At 41.2% G+C, this 19,979-nt stretch overlaps 1 pseudogene across 1 annotated transcript; it reads left to right on the top strand.

Annotated features, from left to right (window-relative positions):
* Positions 1–3,363: 3,363 nt before the first annotated feature.
* LOC309816252 (protein CutA-like) lies at positions 3,364–4,028 on the top strand (annotated as a pseudogene). The gene has a single exon. The product of its transcript is annotated as a protein CutA-like (transcript).
* Positions 4,029–19,979: the final 15,951 nt, after the last annotated feature.

Genomic DNA, 19,979 nt, shown 5'->3' with positions numbered 1-19,979 from the left:
TTTTTGATGACTGATGTGTATCTTATGAAATAGAATAAGACTTGGCAAACTATAGCCCCTGAACCAAATCTGGTTTTGTAAGACCCTAAGACTAAGAATAGTTTTCATAATTTTAAATGTTATTTTAAAAGGTGGACAGGTATTGTATATGGCTCACAAAGTCTAAACCATTTGCTATCTGGTCCTTTAAAGAAATTTGCTTACCCCTGAAGCAGAGGAAAGAGCACACAACACGTAGCACGAGACCTTGGATCTATGTATACTGAGTTATGTTTATTGTAGTCTAAGTTACCCCACATGTAAAATGAGCTGGTTGAACTGCAACATCCCTGAGTTCCCTTCTGTTCTAAGATTTTACAGGAAACATAAAAGACTTCCCTGGTAGTCCAGTGGTTAAGACTCCATGATTCCAATGCCGGGGACAAGGGTTTGATCCCTGGTCAGGGAACTAAGATCCCACGTGCCTCATGGCCAAGAAATAAAAAATAAATAAAAATTAAAAAATAAAAATTGCTAAAAAAAAAGATAGTTATATTTAAAATATGTTTTGATGATAACAGAACCCTCACAGTTGTGTAAACTATGACAAATAATAATTCCAAAGATGAGATACACAAGGTTTCCTGTAACAAAGGCAAAATTCCCTGGAGAAGAGACAATTTGAGCTGTGAGCTGGGAGGTAGGGTGGAGGGAAGCAACCTAAGCCTGGATAGGACAAGGGCTACTGGATACATACCCTGTATTTATTAGTGCTGTTCCCTGCCTTAGGGAGCTTTGTGATTCAGACTACAAATTTCTAATCTATGACTAACTGGCACAAGAAAGAAAAAAACCCATGGTGTGTGTGTGTATGTGCATGTAACATCTGATTTGACTATAGCAGCAAGAAATTGATCTTTTGTGAATTGATGTGATTTAGAGATGCCTGCAAAATAAAAGTATGGTATTTCAGAAAGAGATGAATAAAATACCAGTGTTTTATTGGAATGATGCTGTGCCACTGAAACATTTTTTGAGTTTTGGAAATGGGGAAATTGCGTCTTTCAGAGTGCCAGCCTGCGAGAGTGTACCCTGGAAGTATGCTATTTGGCTGCACTTCAGCTCATATGAAGCATACCTAATATTTTTCTGTCTGCTCTACCCTGCTATGCCGACTTGGAAAGGTAGCTGAGGAGGGTGTTCACCAGCAAGGTCGGTGACTTGGCTCTTGGAATGGAGCACATCCCATTCTATCCTTGATGTGATTCCAGACATGTGACTCAATGTCCTCTCTTCCATGGAGGGAAACTCAATGCATTTAATATTGTGGAAATGTAAAACATTGTGGAAAATGTTGAATGATTAAAATGTTAACGCAAATCTTTCCCAACCAACACTTTATATGAGAAACATCTGCTTGGAATTCTTTTGCTCAAGGTGTTGAAGGGAATAAATGCTGCATTCCCAGATAATAGCAGTTTCTCTTTTGTAGAAGGTGAATCAATATGGAGATTATTAATGAGGCCAAGGTATTTCTGACTTCCTGAGTCTATAACTTAGAGTAAAATCCTTTCCTTCTCTTGTTTTATTGGCACTTTTACATTTGTATTTGAAATAGCCAAAGTGTAATGTTTCATATCAAATCAGTATGCCAACTAAATTTTGAATGTAGAAATGATTTCTATAAAGACTCAATTTTTAGTAAAGGACCTCTTTTCCAGCTAATTTTCTAATCAGGTCCATATCCTCTTTGCAGCTGAGTAAGACTCAATCTCTTGTGAGGGAAAAACATGTCAGAGTTCCCTAATTTTCCAATTTTTGTTTGGGAATGACGTGGCCCTTTAGAGTTTCGAAGTTCCTACGGAAACTCTTCTTTCCAGTTCACTGGGTTCCTTCAGGAAGAGAGGAGCATGGATGACTTTTTACAAAAAGTTTTCACTAGCACTAGACAGCCCATAGGCCATTTCCTTAGTGACTTTTTGGTAATTTATGGTGAACAAAGAGAGAAGTTGGGAAGAGAATAAAAGTTGAGAAGAAATGTAATTTCAACCTATGTCCCATGGAGAGGATTGGGTGAAAAAGGGCTTTACCAAGTCCCAGTCCCTTGCACAGCCCTTTGAAGAATGTCACATCATTTAGTCTGGCCTCTGGGTCAGTCCTACACTGCAATCTTCAGTGAGCTTGGCACAGCTCCACAAACAGGACTCAGAAAATACAGATGAGGGCTTCCCTGGTGGCACAGTGGTTAGGAATCCGCCTGCCAATGCAGGGGACACAGGTTCGAGCCCTGGTCCAGGAAGATCCCACATGGCGCAGAGCAGCTAAGCCCAAGCGCCACAACTGCTGAGCCTGCACTCTAGAGCCTGTGAGCCACAATCACTGAAGCCTGTGAGCCACAACTACTGAAGCCCGCACACCTAAAGCCCATGCTCCACAACAAGAGAAGCCACCGCAGTGGAAAGTCCGCGCACCACAACGATGAGTAACACCCACTTGCCACAACTAGAGAAAGCCCGCGCGCAGCAACGAAGATGCACTGCAGCCCAAAATAAATAAATTGATACATTTTTTAAAAAAAAGAAAAGAAAGATAATACAGGCTCAAGGGACATGTCTTTGAAATTTCAGTGTGGAAAGCTTAGGACCACAGAAAGAAGTTCCACTTCACAGAGTGAAGAACTCCACTCAAAGAGGTAGAACTGGGAGAAATACTTACACATGTTCCTTTTATGCTTGGCTCAGGGCACTTCGCTGAGCCTGGCTGGACAACTTCAGTGGTTGGATCATCACTCTTAAGGCTGGAAAGCAAGACATGGTTTCACGTTCTTGCTAGCATAATGCCACCTAAGGTGTGTTGATTGAATTGATTCAGGGATTGTGTGAGTTTATGTACATATAAGGCAAAATCCTTGCCTGTAAGAGTATCTCAAACAATTAGGGAGGAAGATAGAGATTTTGCCCAGCCTGGAACTGTGAGTCCTGGGAAAGTCACACAAAGACACAGAGACTGGTTATTGTTTACAGAGGATGAGGGAGCAGAATTGAGAGCGTTCTGTTGGTTGTGGCGCTTACCTGGAGGTGGTGATACCAGTAGTGGTGGTAGTGAGTGTCCACTGACACAGATAACAGTGTAGACAGCTGTATTCTTTCCAACAGGATCTTGGTAGACCTTGATCAAACTCAAGACTGCTGGCTTTCCTTTATCTTTGTTAATTTCCCCAAGCCTAGCTCTCCAGCCTTCTCATAATTTTCTAAGCTATCCAACACCTGTTTACAATTTTTCTCTTTCTTCTTGGGTTATCCAGAGTTGGTTCCTGTCCCCTGCAGTCAAGAATCCTGACTGAGATGATACTGATTTTCAAGAATAAGAATTTGGCTCTAAGAAGAGGCTGCTCTTCCTAGCTTCGGGGCCCTTTCTCGTCGTAACGTGTGGCCTTTGATATTCAACTCTCCTCTACCAGCATAGGCTGCATGAGGGGGGGGCGGGCTCCCGCATTCCTGCTCGGCGGAGGGGCCGCTCTGCTCCTCTCACTTCTTTGGATGCCGGCCTTGCTGCCTGTAGTCTCCCGCCTTCTGTTGCTACCCCGAGTTCTGCTGTCCATGGCTTCAGGAAGCCCCCCGTCCCAGCCCTCGCCGGCCTCGGGCTCCGCCTACGCTGCCGGCTCGGTCTCTGCAGCCTTTGTCACCTGCCCCAACGAGAAGGTCGCCAAGGATATCGCCAGGGCTGTGGTGGAGAAGCACCTGGCAGCCTGCGTCAACCTCATTCCTCAGATTACATCCATATGATTAAAACCCAAAGTTCCTTGGTTCCAGCTTTGACAGATTTTGTTCGTTCTGTGCACCCTTACGAAGTGGCCGAGGTGATTGCATTGCCTGTGGAACAGGGGAACTCCCCGTACCTGCATTGGGTGCGCCAGGTTACAGGGTCAGTTCCTGAGTCCGGCACAGCCCCACCGTGATGAGCCTTTGTTTTTGTCACGTTCCCTTCATATACTTCAATGTCCCCTGCCTTCCAGGTGATGACTGGACCATTAATAAAGCTTTAGTTCTGTAAAAAAAAAAAAAAAGAATTTGGCTCTTTGTGGCATGCAGTGGCAAGACACAATGATCACTTCTGGTCATCTAACCTAGGATCTTTGGATGACTAAGAGACTGCTACAATGGATCAGTATGAAGAACCTTAGAAATTCAATGTCTTTGAGGAGGATGGCTGCTTGTAACAAAAACTTGTTCCTAAAAGAGGATGACAAGCCCAAGTCCCTAAATTCTTGGTTCAAGGACAGACTAAACAAAGATTCCATGATGGCTGGGTTAACTAAAAAACAAAACAAAACCTCTTAACTCCTGCAGCTGCAGATCTGAGATAGTCAAAAACTAGATAAAGAAATTAATTCTTTGGTTGCTGAATGTTGGTGACATTCGAATTAATAGTCTCATTAGGTTTCTTACATGAAAGTGGAGGCATGGCTCAAATGGACCCGCCAAAAACAAGAATGTGGATTTAGGAGAGGATTCAGAGTATTCTGAGAATATGCAAACTCCAAACCCATGCTTCCTATCCTCTGCCAGCCAGAGAGGTCCCTTCCCCTCTGTTTGAAGAGGCTGTTTATCCTTTTATTGATGACCCTGTAATTCCTTCAACTATCAGAGTTTCCAGAGCTGTGCAGTCAGATCCCACCATGCCCCAAGGTACCAATTACAATGTCAGAACTGTGAGGAGAACGGTGATATAACAAAAGAATGACAGAAATTTGTTGCTTTATAAAAAATAAATAAAACTGAGGAAAATATGTGCAAATGGATTCTAAGTGAGCTTGACCTAGGAAGGAATCCCACAAGATTAGATCAATTTGAATTCACTGACATGAGTAAACTTATCAGAGATCCTGGATTCAATTTGTTACTTCAGAAACTAGTCCTAGTTCTAATTTTTTGTTCTTGTTGTTGTTGGTTGATTGAAATGTCGACTCAATATTTGCCCACTCTGGGTGAGGTTTAGATGTGAGAAACTGCTTGATATAATGTAGAGGACTTCAAGGCATAGGAATTTTGCAGTGAATTTATCATATAGCTTCCAACTAATTCCCTAACGATATCACACACAAGAGAAACCTTACCCCTCGCCTTCCACAAAGGAACCTGTAACCATTTACCAGGATAAATGTTCTGGCTGTCTGGGCATTATTGAACAGTGGCTCTGAGTTAGTACTAATCCTGGGGACATAGAATGTCATTGCCTTCCAGCAGTTAGAGTAGAGTTTTAATGCAAGTCCATCTCACAAATGCTCCCTGGGCTCTTAAAACCTTACTGAAGTTATTTTGTGTTAAAATAATTGTCCATATGTGTTGAAATAATTATATTTGGCAATTAGAAGAATGGGCTGAACAGATGTCCCTGAAGTTCCTTTTTTTTTTTTTTTTTTTGCGGTATGCGGGCCTCTCACTGCTGTGGCCTCTCTTGTTGTGGAGCACAGGCTCCGGACGCGCAGGCCCAGCGGCCATGGCCCACGGGCCCAGCCGCCCCACGGCATGTGGGATCCTCCTAGACCGGGGCACGAACCCGCGTCCCCCGCATCGGCAGGCGGATCCCCAACCATTGCGCCACCAGGGAAGCCCTGAAGTTCCTTTTATTTAAACCAAAAAGCAAACCATTTCTGAAAAATCAAAAAGAATAGTGCCACTATCAATACATAAAACAGCAGAGGTTTGGCACATGCCAGAGATGGATGGGTTTCAAAGAATGGCAATAGATTATTGTAAACTGCACCAGATGGGCATTCCAATTGCAGTTGCTGGTCCTGATGTAGTTTTCTTAATGGACTCGTTATGTGTCTGGCAAATGTTTTATCTCGATCTCATTAAGAACATCAGAAGTACTGTTCTTCCTTCTGCTAGGGTTATCAGTACATCTTCATAATCTTCCCCCAAGTTTAGGTCATCTATCTGAGTCTGTGCTACACAATTTATTCTTCAGAGATATTAATTATCTTACCCATTGTTTCATGACTTTGATGAGTTAAGGTTGATAAAAACTGAGGACAAGAACATTTTATTCATGAAAGCAGCACAAAGTTCACTGGTAGGGGGTTCTACTGTCCGTGAGAAGCTTGATAGGGACTGTCCGCTGTAGACCAGGGTTGATGGTAGGGGAACTTGACTCCCCAACATGAAAGGGGATGATGGGATTATGGGAAAGCAGAAAGAATGGCTGCACTTAACCATCAGAGGCAAGGTTTATATGATTGCTGTTTGGGCAGGAAGGCTAAACTAGAAATTAAGGTCCCTTGATCTGCAGACTTCTATTATGATGGTTAGTCATGGAGTTGCTAAGGTTGAAACAGATGGGCAGCTGGCTAAGGTGTTGCATGATTTGTATAATCAGGGAAAACTATATTTGGTGAATAGAAGACTCACAATAATTTCCAGATCTAAGTCAATTTATAGAACCAGAGCCCATTGACTGAAGGGAAATCTGGGTGCCTTTAAGAAAACAAAAACAAAGAAACAAAAAAAGGACCTACAACATCACTAGATAGATAGATAGATAGATAATTAATAGATAAATATAGATAGATAGGGCTTCCCTGGTGGCGCAATGGTTGAGAATCTGCCTGCTAATGCAGGGGACACGGGTTCGAGCCCTGGTCTGGGAAGATCCCACATGCCGCGGAGCAATTAGGCCCGTGAGCCACAACTACTGAGCCTGCGCGTCTGGAGCCTGTGCTCCGCAACAGGAGAGGCCGCGATAGTGAGAGGCCCGCACACCGCGATGAAGAGTGGCCCCCACTTGCCACAACTAGAGAAAGCCCTCGCACAGAAATGAAGACCAACACAGCCCTAAATAACTAAATTAAAAATATATATATATATAGATAGATAGATATACATACATATACATATAAATATATATGTGGATATGTCCTCAAATCCTTCCTGCAATGAATCTTTATATCTTTGCCAAGGTAACTGTACACTAAAAAATGAATAATGCCTAGATTTGGGGGGTGGGGTTCTGTTAAACAAAAAGTAAAATTGATATGAGGGGATCTGATAAGCCATCCGAGTCCCAGAGGTAGAGTGGGAGCTTATGGAGGTCAAGTGATAAATGGAGTTTTGGCACAAATCAAATTTGGTTCATTAGGCCCTCAGATCTACACGTGGTTGTTTCAATAGTTCTTTAACGTGTAACTGCGATTGATACATTTAGCAACTGGTAGAAGTCTCAATTTTATTTTCTTATGTGTACATTAAGGGTCCTTATGTTACAAAGGGCCAGATGGAGCCCCAGTGACATGTTCAGAACAAATAATTCCTGGGGGAATTTCAGAAATCAGTGCCAACATCACATATGTGAATGGTGCAGGGGTGGTAGTCCTTATTATATCCCATTTCAACAAGCCTTTCTTGCCTCTGAAAACAAGAAGGTTGTTGACAGATGATAACAGACTCTTTAAAGTTAACAAGAAGATAACCCCCAGTACAGCAGCTGTGCCAGATGTGGTATGTTTACTGAACAGATCAACACAGCCTCTGGACTTGGTATATGGCTGTCAATTTAGTGGATGCTTTCTTCTTGATATGCATTATTAAGAAGATTAAATGTAATCTGCATTTACATAGCAAGGACAGCAGTACACTTTCTCCTGTGTATCTCAGGCCTATAAAAGCCTTTCTGTTTTCTGTCATACTACAACCTGTAGAAATTTGGATTATCTTGATATTCCATAAGATATTACACTGGCCTGAGATATTTTTGACATCATACTGTTAACCCAGTTAGCAGTTAGTGTCAAGTACTAGGATATTCTGACAAGACATATGCATGCCAGAGTGCAGAAATAATCTCCATAAAGATGAAGGTGTCTGTAACATTGATGCAGCTGTAGATGTTCAGTAATTTAGAGCAGAGATTATTTCTAAGATAAAAGGCAAGCTGCTGTAGCTTCTCCATCCTATCATTAAGAAAGAGGCACGGTGCACGCTGGGCCTCAGGATTTCAGAGGCAGCATATACCATTATTCATATACTTGTGAATAATGTTCTAACCCACATATCATGTGACCTAAAACACCGTCTGTTTTGAGTGGGACACAGGAGAAGTTCAGGATTGCCGTCCAAACTGACATACTACTTGGATATTTTGATCCAATGGATCCAGTGGTGTTGGAGATACCTGGGATGATTAAGGATCCTGGAAGGAGCCTTTGGAAAGACCCAAAAGTGTCAGCTCAGACCCTTAGAATTCTAGAAGAAAACCATGACTTTCAGAGCAGGGAACCACCTTCATCTGAGCTACCTCTTGAGATGGGGGAGAGGGGCAATATAGGGGTGGGGGAGTGGCAGGCACAAACTATTGGTTGTAAGGTAGGCTCAAGGATGTATTGTACAACATGGGGAATACAGCCAGTATTTGTAATAACTGGAAATGGAAATCAGCCTTTAAAAGTTGTGTGTGTGTGTATATATATATATTTTTTTTTCTTAAGTCTCTAAATATTATATGGCTTTAGCTATTTTCTTTGCCACCACAGTGACCAACTTCAGTAGGGGTCACAAGATCCCATGACCTGAAACAATGCCTGAGTCTATGGGTCCTCCCTCCACTTTTGGTGGAGAAGGGAGATCTCCCCTAAAGGGTACAACATCAAGCAGTATTTCTTACTATCCAATTTGGAAAATGATTTGTGAAGGTGATTTAGGACTGGATGAAAACAAGTTTAGAATATTGATGTCAAGGAGTTTAGGGGAAGTCATATGAATGGGTTTCCCAGAAAGGACCCAGAATGTAGAGGATAATTGTGTTCCATGTCAAAGCCCACCAAAGGCCTTTACTGCAAAGCTCTCAATAATTAGGAATATGTCAGTCATCTCCTTCCTCAGTTCTTGCTTAATAAGCTCAAGAGCAAAATGTTTACAGAGGCAGCAATATAGTGTATGCATTACTTAAGAACTTGGACTTCTCCTCCTCAAGTTTGATTTGGCTTCTGCCACTGCCAAGTTAATCAGTGACCAGCACTGAGTCCAGTACAGCAACATACCTAGTGATGGACAGCAGCTGATAACATGCTGGTTTGCTGATTTTATTACTTCTTTTCATCCTGAAGTGGAGTACAATCTCTCTTCACTAAATAGACACTTATTTTAGATTTAGAATTTTTCTCCTTGTCCATTATACTGTTGCCACTAATAGCATCTGTGGGCTTCCTCAATGTCTTATACGCTGACACAGCTGCTCTGTCAATGTTCACTCCTGAGCAAGTAACTCCCTTTACAGTGAAACAAGCAAGGTAATGGTCTGATACCCATGGTATTCATCGGTCTTATACTCTGAAGTAGCAAGCCATGTGGAACAGTGGGATGGCCTTCCAAAGATTCACTTATCACACTCTCTGGGAGACAACTCCTTGCAGTAGTAAGGTGATTGAACCTAATTATCCAGGAGAAATAGGATTGTTGCTGGGGACAGGGAAGAATACGGATTAAACCTTGAAGGCTTCTCACACCTTTATGTCTACTGCATCTCCATCTGGGTGAGATCACACCAAGGAGCAAGGTTTTAGATCCACCCAAAGAAAAGAAAATTACAATTTTCCTATTTCATTTGTTTTCCAGAAGTGATTAATTCTGAGTGTTACAGTGACTGACAGTGATGCTTTTGCCTATAAAGGGAAATTTGACTTCAGATCTTCCATAACAAAGCTGGATGATATAAACTGATGAGACTCTGGTTCCTCTTCATTTGTGAGGTTACAGAGCAAATATAGATGTATTCTGAATGCATGACAGATACTTACAATTATTAAATAGAACAATTTTTAAATTTATAATAATCAGAATAATGATAAATGCTATATAAGTGTTATATAATCAAGGCAGTGGCCTCCAGTAGTATTTCTGGCTATTCAGTTCCAAATTTTCTTCTTTTAGGTTTTGTCTCACTCTGAACATTAAAAGAGGTATATACTTCCTCTCCCCACTTACCAGAAACTAGGGCATAGTATATGCCCTATGCTAGAACAAATCAGGTGATATAGCCCAGTTCTTTAAATTTTGAAGGACTGCTGTGAATACATACCTAGGAATAAAAGAGAATTTTCCTGGTGCCAGTGGCAGGCCAGAGTAAAGCTGTAGGCGTAAGTGTCCAGCAGTGGAGGCACCAGCATCACTCTAATTGAACTGCTGGGTTGTGCTGTGACCTTGACAATACATGTTCTCACCTCCTGTTTTCTGAGCTTGATATCCCACCATATCCTTTCCTGCTGAAGTTATCCAGTTGGTTTCTGCTGTTTATAACCAAGAACGCTGATAAAGAATTAGGCAGTTCCAAGTCTGTGTCATTAAGGCTCCACCAGGCATAAAGTCAGGAGGAAATAGAACTAGTTTTATTGATATGAGTCAGGAGGCTTCTTCTCATAGGTTGTGACAGGTAAGTTAGGTAATGGAAGATTACACACTGGGTTAGATTTGGAACCCCAGTCCCTCTTTAGTGGTTTTATTCCTGAACTCCTGGATCAAATGGTTGGAGGAGAGGGAAAATAGTCAAATTAGCTATGTAGCTCTCATATACATTTTAATTTAAATCTTAAGTGGTTGTTTGTATATTTAATTTATTTTTGGTTTTGTGTAAAGCCTAAGCTTTAAGACATGAAAAAAAACTTTTGACTTAAAGGACCTAAAACAAAAGAGTGGCTCTCTTATAAAAGTCACTGAGACATTAAATTTATGCTAATTGTTAGTATATAATGTGTACAAGTGTTCATTACAGTGCTATGTATAAGAAAAAATCGAATAGAAACTCAATGTCAAGCAACAGAGGAAAGATGAGGTAAATATGATGGAATACTATGCATGTATTAAACATTTATTTACAGAGAGATTTTAGCCTGAGGAAAATATTTGGAATACTTGGGACCCCAATATTTGGGATATAATGTTAATTGAGAAAGATAAAATTGTACACAGTATGATTTCAAGTTTGCAAATGCATACGCCCGTGCGTACACATATACAATTCTAGAAGAAATTACATGATTGCAATTGCTATTTTATTTTTTAATTATTTTTTGTGATTTCCAAGAATTCTACAAAAGGTGTGTATAATTTCTACAGTGAGGTAAGTATCGTCTATGACAGTCAATGCAGTTGTGAATGCTGCAAATAATTGCTATAAAAGATATTAATGGGACAATAGGCAACATCTGAGTAGTATCTGTAGATTGTGTAATAGTATTTCATCAATGTTAAACTTCCTGATTTCGATTACTGCACTGTGGTTATGTAAGCAAATGTCCTTGTTCTTAGGAAATACGCACACTGTTGTTTTTAGGAGTAAAAACACATGATGTCCTACAGTTTATTTCAAATGAGAGAGGGAGGGAAAGGGAGAGAGAGAAGTAAAGCAAATGTGGCAAAGTGTTAACAGTTGGTGAATCCAGGTAAAAGGTATTGCAGGTATTCATTCTACTACTCTTACAACTTTTCTGTAAGCTTGAAATTATTTTTTTTAATTCAAAACATATGTCCTATGATGATACTATAAGTCATTTGCCACTAGATTTATTAAGGGGGAGTATTTTCTGTTCTAAGACAGATCAGCTTGTTGAAAAGATTATGGGCTTTGGGGTGAGACACATCTGGTAGAATCCTAGGTCTGCTATTTACTAACTGCATGACCACAGGCAGTTTAATCTCTAGAGACTCAATTTCCTCATCAGGAAAATGGGGATAGTATTCTTTCCATTGTGAAGATCAAAATGTTTGTAAATTCCCTAACACCCCTTCTCATCACAGGTGCTCAAAATTTGCAAATTGCTTTTAGCAATAAGTAATACATTCTCTGAAAGTGGACTGGGCGGAAATCAGCATCAGCCTGATTATTTATTAAGCTCAGAATCTTCCATTCATCTTTGCTCTTTGAATAGGCAAATAGCACTGTAGGAATCCCTCAAGCACAAAGCAGAGAGAAGAGCTCTGAATACTTGAGCGATGAAAATAATAATAATATGTATTTAATACTCACTGATCATTTACTGTACCAGGGTCTTTTGTTTGTTTTTAAGTGGATTACTCATTTAATCTTTACTCCAATGCTAGGAAGTAGAAAATTCTATTAGAGTGATTTTATAAATGAAAGAAAGTGATTTTATAAGTGAATGATTTTATTAACAAAGAGGTTAGAAACTTGCTTGTGATCACACAGCTGGTGGTGCCAGGTGTGAACCCAGATACTTAGACTCTTGAGCCTATGCCTGTCATTCACTATAACTGTACTTTGCTTCTCAAACTTAATATGATGGAGAATTACCTGGGGATCTTGTTAAAGTCACGATTTTGATTTTGTTGTTTGTTAAAATGTAGACCTGTGTGTGTGTGTGTGTGTGTGTGTGTGCTTGCTGAGATTCTGAATTTCTAACAAACTTCTGCATGATGTTGACAGTGCTGGCCTGTGGATCACAATTACTTGTAGAAGGAACCTGGAAGATGAAATCCAAACCAGATCATATTTGTACACATGGATCCAGGTGATCCCAGTCACCTTCCAGCTCCTACCACTTCCTGCCTGCCATTCCTGCCCTCATTCCAAGCCACCCACCCGCCCTGGTGTATTGTAATTCATCCACACTTCAAATGGCTTGTGCTCGTGTGCTGTTATCCCGTCATGTCACGTGCTCTCATGCATCTGTGCCTTCATCCTGGCTCCTTCTGCTTGAAAGAACCTCATCCTCAAGATGTCACTGCGATAACTTACTTTCCTGATCTTGTTCAATTCAGCATTAGTTGTTCCTTCCTCTTTGCTCAGAGAGCACCATGTACAGACTCTTGTTTTTAGCACTTATCATTTTGCACTGTACTTATGTGTTTGAATTTCTACCTCTTACACCAGATGATAAGCTATCCAAGGGTGGATATGGTGCTCTGTCTATCTACATATACTTAGCACTCAGCAAGGGCTTGTCACATACAAGGTACTTACTAAATATTTGTAAAGTAAATGAATAAGGGAAAGAATGATTGGATATATGAGTGAAAGAATAAGCAAAAATGTGAGGCCACAGCTTTTGGGCTGTGATGGTAATCTATAAATGCTTTGGATTATATACAGCTTCTTAAACAGTTGAGCAAGTATATACATATATATGATATATGTACACACATACACACATGTTATATTAATATCTTACATACATTTTATTTATTTATTTATGGCTGTGTTGGGTCTTTGTTGCTTTATGCAGGCTCTCTCTAGTTGTAGCAATCGGGAGCTACTCTTCCTTGCAGTGCACGGGCTTCTCATTGCAGTGGCTTCTCTTGTTGCGGAGCACAAGCTCTAGGCCCGCGGGCTTCAGTAGTTGTGGTGCACGGGCTCAGTAGTTGTGGCTCACAGGCTCTAGAGCACAGGCTCAGTAGTTGTGGCGCACAGGCTTAGCTGCTCCGTGGCATGTGGGATCTTCCTGGACCAGGGCTTGAACCTGTGTCCCCTGCACTGGCAGGTGGATTCTTTTTTTTTTTTTAAATAAATTTATTTATTTATTTTTATTTTTGGCTACGTTGGGTCTTCGTTGCTGCACACGGGCTTCCTCTAGTTGTGGTGAGCGGGGGCTATTCTTGTTGCAGCGTGTGGGCTTCTCATTGCGGTGGCTTCTCTTGTTGCGGAGCATGGGCTCTAGGCGCGTGGGCTTCAGTAGTTGTGGCACACGGGCTCTAGAGTGCAGGCTCAGTAGTTGTGGCACACAGGCTTCGTTGCTCCACGACATGTGGGATCTTCCCAGACCAGGGCTCAAACCTGTGTCCCCTGCATTGGCAGGCAGATTCTTAACCACTGTACCACCAGGGAAGTTCTGGCAAGTGGATTCTTAACCACTGCTCCACCAGGGAAGTCCCTTACCTACATTTTAAAACAAACATATAGATTAAGAAAGAGTGGTCCCAAAATAAAATAAATACAAAATTTAATATTTTATTAGCAGACCCCAATGGAACATCTTGTATGCCCTGTTGTGAGGAATATGCACCCACCTTAGAGGCCCCTGGGCTAGAACAGCAAATAAATGTAGTAAATTTACAAAGGGGTAGAATTCATTTTAATGGCACTCGAGTGAATATGAATCAGAAGAAATAAATAGGGAGAGAAGAAATAGGTCCAGGTGAGTATAGGATTTCCAGCTCCTGAGCCTTTAGATTTACCTGAAAGAGTCAAAAATTATACAGAGTGACCTAAAACCCAACGCCAGAAACCTCTGAGGCTAGATAGCAAAGTGCCTTCTCCTCTGAGGACTGGTGACTAGATAGTGACACTAAAAGTGGAGAGAAGTCAGGCCCCAGGGGCCCAAGAAGATAATTCAAGACTCATACCCCGTGCACTCTGGCTGAAAATTAAAACACTTAAAAGACTTTAAGAGACTTATGTCCTTGCTGGATGAATAGAAAAGCCTCTCCAGGACAAGGTCCAGGACAAGGTCCAAGCCAAGAGCGGAAGCAGGAACATTTGATTCAGCTGTTAAGGATGTGAGGCTAGGGTGTGCGGACCCCAGTCCTTTTCTGGCTCCCAGGCAAGGGGTTCACAGTGTAAGTGAATAAAGCAGATGCTCCCCCACATAACCTTACGTGCTCATACACATTCAAACTGCAGAACTAGGCGGCACCCCTTGGTAATCCACTGCTCTGCCTTAATCCTTTCTTCCTTCTCCATGTCCATCAGGAACACCCCAGGGCAGCCTGCCCCCTGGAAAACTCACAGTTCCCTCCAGGATTGTGCATATTTAACCCCTGGTAAACCACAGCTCTGGGCATTGCAGTAATTCTCAGGGTCTGTGGGTCCTGAGAACGGGTAACAATGGCCTCTGAGAAGCTATACGATGTAGACACCATAGGTGGGAATCCAGCTTCAACATTTACACCTTAATCTGAGTGTGGGTCACTGATGGAGGCTTCCCAAAGGTGCCCAGGGGTTAGTCTCCACTCACTGCCCCATTCTATCCTGTAGGCTTATTGATCCTTAGCCCTCTCCTGATGAGGCATACATATATACATATATTTTTTTCCCCTCAATGTGCGTCTTTACTCTGTCTTCTAGACTCTACAGAGAAGTATTGAGTTATAATTAGACATAGTTCTTCACTCCAGTTAACGCTTGCTGGTTTTCCCCTGTCACACTCATTTTGACATCCCATCTCTAGTTTAGATGCCCCACTTCTGAGCTCCTGCAGCTCCTCAGCATACCATGTTCCTAACAGCTGCGTGTGGTGATTAAGAGAATGACGTCTGGAGCCAGTTGGTTTGGGTTCAAATTCGGCCCAAGCTGTGCAACTTTGAGCAAGGTACTCCACCTCCCTTTTTTTTGGCCTCAGTACTTTCATCTGTAAAATGGAGATAATAAAAATGCCTTTGACAAAAAAAAATACAACACATGATGCTGGACTGGATCCTTTTACTATAAATAACAATTTGGGGACAAGGGACAAAATTTGGGTGGAGTCTTATGGCTTAGATGGTAGCAGGGCATCAGTGTTAATTTACCAATTTTGATCTTTTTTGGGGGGTTTAAGTGGGAAATGTCTTTGTTTATAGGAATTCTGTACTAAAGTATTTGGAGGTTTGGGGGCACCATGTAGACAACTTACTCTCAATGGTTCAGTTTTTAAAAAGTTAAGAAAGAGGGGGCTTCCCTGATGGCGCAGTGGTTGAGAGTCCGCCTGCCAATGCAGGGGACACGGGTTCGTGCCCCGGTCTGGGAAGATCCCACATGCCGCGGAGCGGCTAGGCTCGTGAGCCATGGCCGCCGAGCCTGCACGTCCGAAGCCTGTGCTCCGCAACGGGAGAGGCCACAACAGTGAGAGGCCCGCGTACTGCAAAAAAAAAAAAAAAAGTTAAGAAAGAAAAGAAAAAAAAATATAGAAAAGAGAAATAATGGTAGGGAAGTTCTGGTCCTGCAAGATAATAAAGAACAGGGACCTCCCAGTTAAGTCAATAATTTGTTCTTGATAATCAGACTTACTGCCCAGAAAGTGCTGACTGAGAGCCTATTTCCTGCTATTTTAATGGGAAAAATTATATGGTTAGTACATTAGCATAAAATACCCAACTAATTTCCCTAACGTAAAACCAAAACAAAGTAAAATGCCTGTATATCAGATACATCAGGTTAGTATAGAATATGTTTAAAACATCACTTTCTCACCAAACTGTATGGTTATTAACAAACTTTTGCTTTGTATGCAATATCCCAGATGTAATCCCTGTTGCTGTCACTTAGTGTGCTTTTCAAAATGTTCTACACATTATTATATCAATATGACTCTATTCTACTAATTTTATTTCACTCAAGATTTATTATGTATTTTTATTATTATTTATTAACTCAAGACTTATTCTATCCATAGTTTTGCTTAAAATGTGGTATTGGGGCCTCCCTGGTGGCGCAGTGGTTGAGAGTCCGCCTGCCGATGCAGGGGATATGGGTTCGTGCCCCGGTCTGGGAGGATCCCATATGCCGCGGAGCGGCTGGGCCCGTGAGCCATGGCCGCTGAGCCTGTGCGTCCGGAGCCTGTGCTCCGCAGCGGGAGAGGCCACAGCAGTGAGAGGCCCGCGTACAGCAAAAAAAAAAAAAAAAAAAAAAAAATGTGGTATTGAGTTTATGGAAAAACATGAAATTTTCCTATGTAACCAGTGGTGAAAAAAATATTGTACCCAAAATAAGTATGTTCAATGATGTTTGTGTAGTACAGTCCAAGAGGCATTCTTTTTTTCTTTTTTTAAATATGCCATGCTGTGGACTAATCCACTTTTCTTTTTAATTAATTAATTAATTAATTAATTATGTTTGGCTGCATTGTGTCTTTGTTGCTGTGCGCAGGCTTTCTCTCGCTGCGGCGAGCGGGGGCTACTCTCTGTTGCGGTGCACGGCCTTCTCATTGCAGTGGCTTCTCTTTGTTGCAGAACATGGGCTCTAGGCACATGGGCTTCAGTAGTTGTGGCTCAAACGCTCAGTAGTTGTGGCCCGTGGGCTCTAGAGTGCAGGCAGGCTTCAGTAGTTGTGGTGTACAGGCTTAGTCGCTTTGTGGCATGTAGGATCTTCCTGGACCAGGGCTCGAACCAGTGTCCCCTGCATTGGCAAGTGGATTCTTAACCACTGCACCACCAGGAAAGTCCCCAAGAGGCATTCTAATGAAAGAAAATGTTACCTCTGGAGACATATGGGTTGTGCCTCTATATTATAAAGCTGTAAGTCTTAAACTGATAGTTCAATAAAACAGAACAGATTGACCCTCAAAAAAATAAAAAATAAAAATAAAAATGCCTTCCTTCTAGAACTATGGTGAGGATTCAGTGAGGTGTGTATTTAAAGTGTTTAGAACATGTACGTGATAAAAGTAAGCACTATAGCAAATATTTGCTAATATTATCATGCTTGACACAATGTCCTATAGGCCCTGATTTGCTCAGATGTCTCTCTGATCAGCCCAGACTATCATTTCTTTAAGGCAGAGACTATATCTTCTGTATCTTTGCATTTCCAGTCTGTGCAGAGTGACTGGCATAGGATAGATTTTTCAATAAATATTTGTGAAATGGGTCAATGAAACCACAGATTGTTTAGAAAAAGGGCCTTAAACAAAAGTTCACTTTTTTCCCAAAAGTAAAATACACTCTCTAAGAAAATCTTATATATTTATCTGCCACCCCCTAATCATGATACAATTCTGATCGATAATCAATATTGCTCATACCTATATTTCTAGCATCTATCTTGTTATACATATAATCCCACTTTGCCTACTAGGCATCAATAAACACCCTGTAAATTACAGAACATTTAACCTAAATTGGAAGGAAATCTAAAAAAGAGTGGATATATGTATACATATAACTGATTCACTTTGCTGTACAGCAGAAACTAACACAACATTGTAAAGTAACTATACTCCAATAAAAATTTTAAAAATAAATAAATAAATGGAACCCCAGCTAGTGATTCTGAAAGCAAAACCAAAATGACTGCCCTCCCCACTCTCCTGCAGCTCCATATCCTGACTTTTATATTGTAGGTAGGTTCAATCCTTCAGATTCCTGTAGGCTCTTATCCTGCTGAAGGGTTGGGAGTCCATGGCTATAAAGTAGGAGCTGGTGACCTCTCCCATCGAAACCAGGGCAGACTGGAAGGAGGAATAAGGTACCCAACAACCAGGTCAACTCCGTAAGCTAGAGCAGCCTCAGCCGCATTTCACAGGAAGATTATACACGTAATGCTTCAGAGGCCATAAAAGTCTGCTACAAAATGGGAAAACCCTTCGATTCATGCAGAGTCAATTCCAAAGAAAAATATTTAATGCTTAGAATTTATTTTTTTGTTGTTGTTGTAAAAAGTTTGGTGACAATGATGTTTTGTATCAATTAACTCTGAGTTAAATTACTTACGAACCAATCTACCAAATGGAAAAGTTCATCATCTGAATGAAAAAGTCAGTTTGTTGTGATTATCCATTTCTGCTTAAAGAACATGATTAGGTACATTTTAATAGCAGGATCCAGAGGCCTGACTCTACGCTTATATTTCTCATTAACAAAACTTCATGCTTGGCTAGCAGGCCTTGACCTATGATCAGTTGCAGTAAGAAAACATTGCTTTTGGATCTGTTAAATCATCAAGACACCACAATCTTAATTAGACATTTTAGCTAAAATGAGTGTTTAAACATTGAGGCTTCCGTTAACTCTTTCTTCTTAATTTTTTTCCCTATAAAACACAGACGTGCCATTTCCTGCCTGAGTCTTTGGAGAGAGAGCTGAGGGCGAGGTAATTTAACTGTCAACCTGCCTGCTATCTGCAAAACCACTGACTGAATTCAGACAAATTGATTATTAGCTTGTTGATTGAGAGGTTTCCATTCTGTTGATCCATCAACTGACCATAGCCCTTTTCTATCTGGTTCTGCAGACATAGTCCACTGATGAAGACACCCTTAAAGATGGTCCAGGCATTGTCTTAAAGGCAAAAAAAACCAGACCCAGTGGACTGCATAAACCATCTAACCTTTTCATACATTCAGTGGATGTCTTTTGTCTTCACAATACTTATAGGTTTAATAGCAAGCCACCTCTCCTTTTAATTTTGCTCTGATAGAAAAAAAGTGGCACAAATATTGGGAGAAATTCCAAACTTAGATTTATTTTCTCAGTATTTCAGATAGGGTTTAATGATTAATGATTAGTGTTCCCAAACCTGTTAAAGTGTATGGGCATGCATCTTTGCAAAACATCTCCAAACTCAAAGTCCTTTTCTCATCTCAAATCTCATAGTCTTGGTTAATCAATTTAACTAATCTCTTAGCCAAATACTTAAATAGTTTGTCTCTACACAATTAATTGTGTGTATGCATGGGAAACATGCTAGAGAGGGCATAAAGATACATGGTTCTCTGATCTCAATATATAAAGATGTAAAAGCAGAGGGTGGAAGGGTGATGAGCAGCATGTTCTCAAAGAAGGGAACAACTGTGAGGATGGAGATGCGAGACCTATGAAAGTAAGCCGGGGACTTTCCTGGTGGTCCAGTGGTTCAGACTCTGCTCTCTCAGTGCAGGGGATGCAGGTTTGATTCCTGGTCAGGGAACTAAGATCCCGCATGCCGCGCAGTGTGTCCAAAAAACAAAAAAAAAGAAAGAAAGCCAGTTCTTTCTGATGAACCCCACAGAGACTTGGCTTGAAGTCACAGGTCCCTGATGAGCCCCATCCAGTGTGCTGAATCATGCCACCCACACCCACAGGACAGGAGAACCATATTGTTTGGAGAAACTGAACTATAGACGCTGCAGGATTGGAAGCATCTGTTACAGAGGAGGACATCTGGAGAATTAAGTAAACCTCTCTAAATAAATCCAATCATTATCTCTCAACAATCTGCAGGATGCTAGCAGTCAGGCATGTAACCCCTAAATAGCAGAAGAGAGGCTCTTTCACCAGAGAAATTGAATTTCCTTAGAGAAAAGATATACAAATACCAAG

The sequence above is a fragment of the Mesoplodon mirus genome (assembly GCF_964341445.2).
Source record: "Mesoplodon mirus genome assembly, chromosome: 15".
Taxonomy (NCBI): Eukaryota; Metazoa; Chordata; class Mammalia; order Artiodactyla; family Ziphiidae; genus Mesoplodon; species Mesoplodon mirus.
Note: the sequence above shows the minus strand (reverse complement) of the source record. Positions and strands in the feature narration are given on the sequence as shown.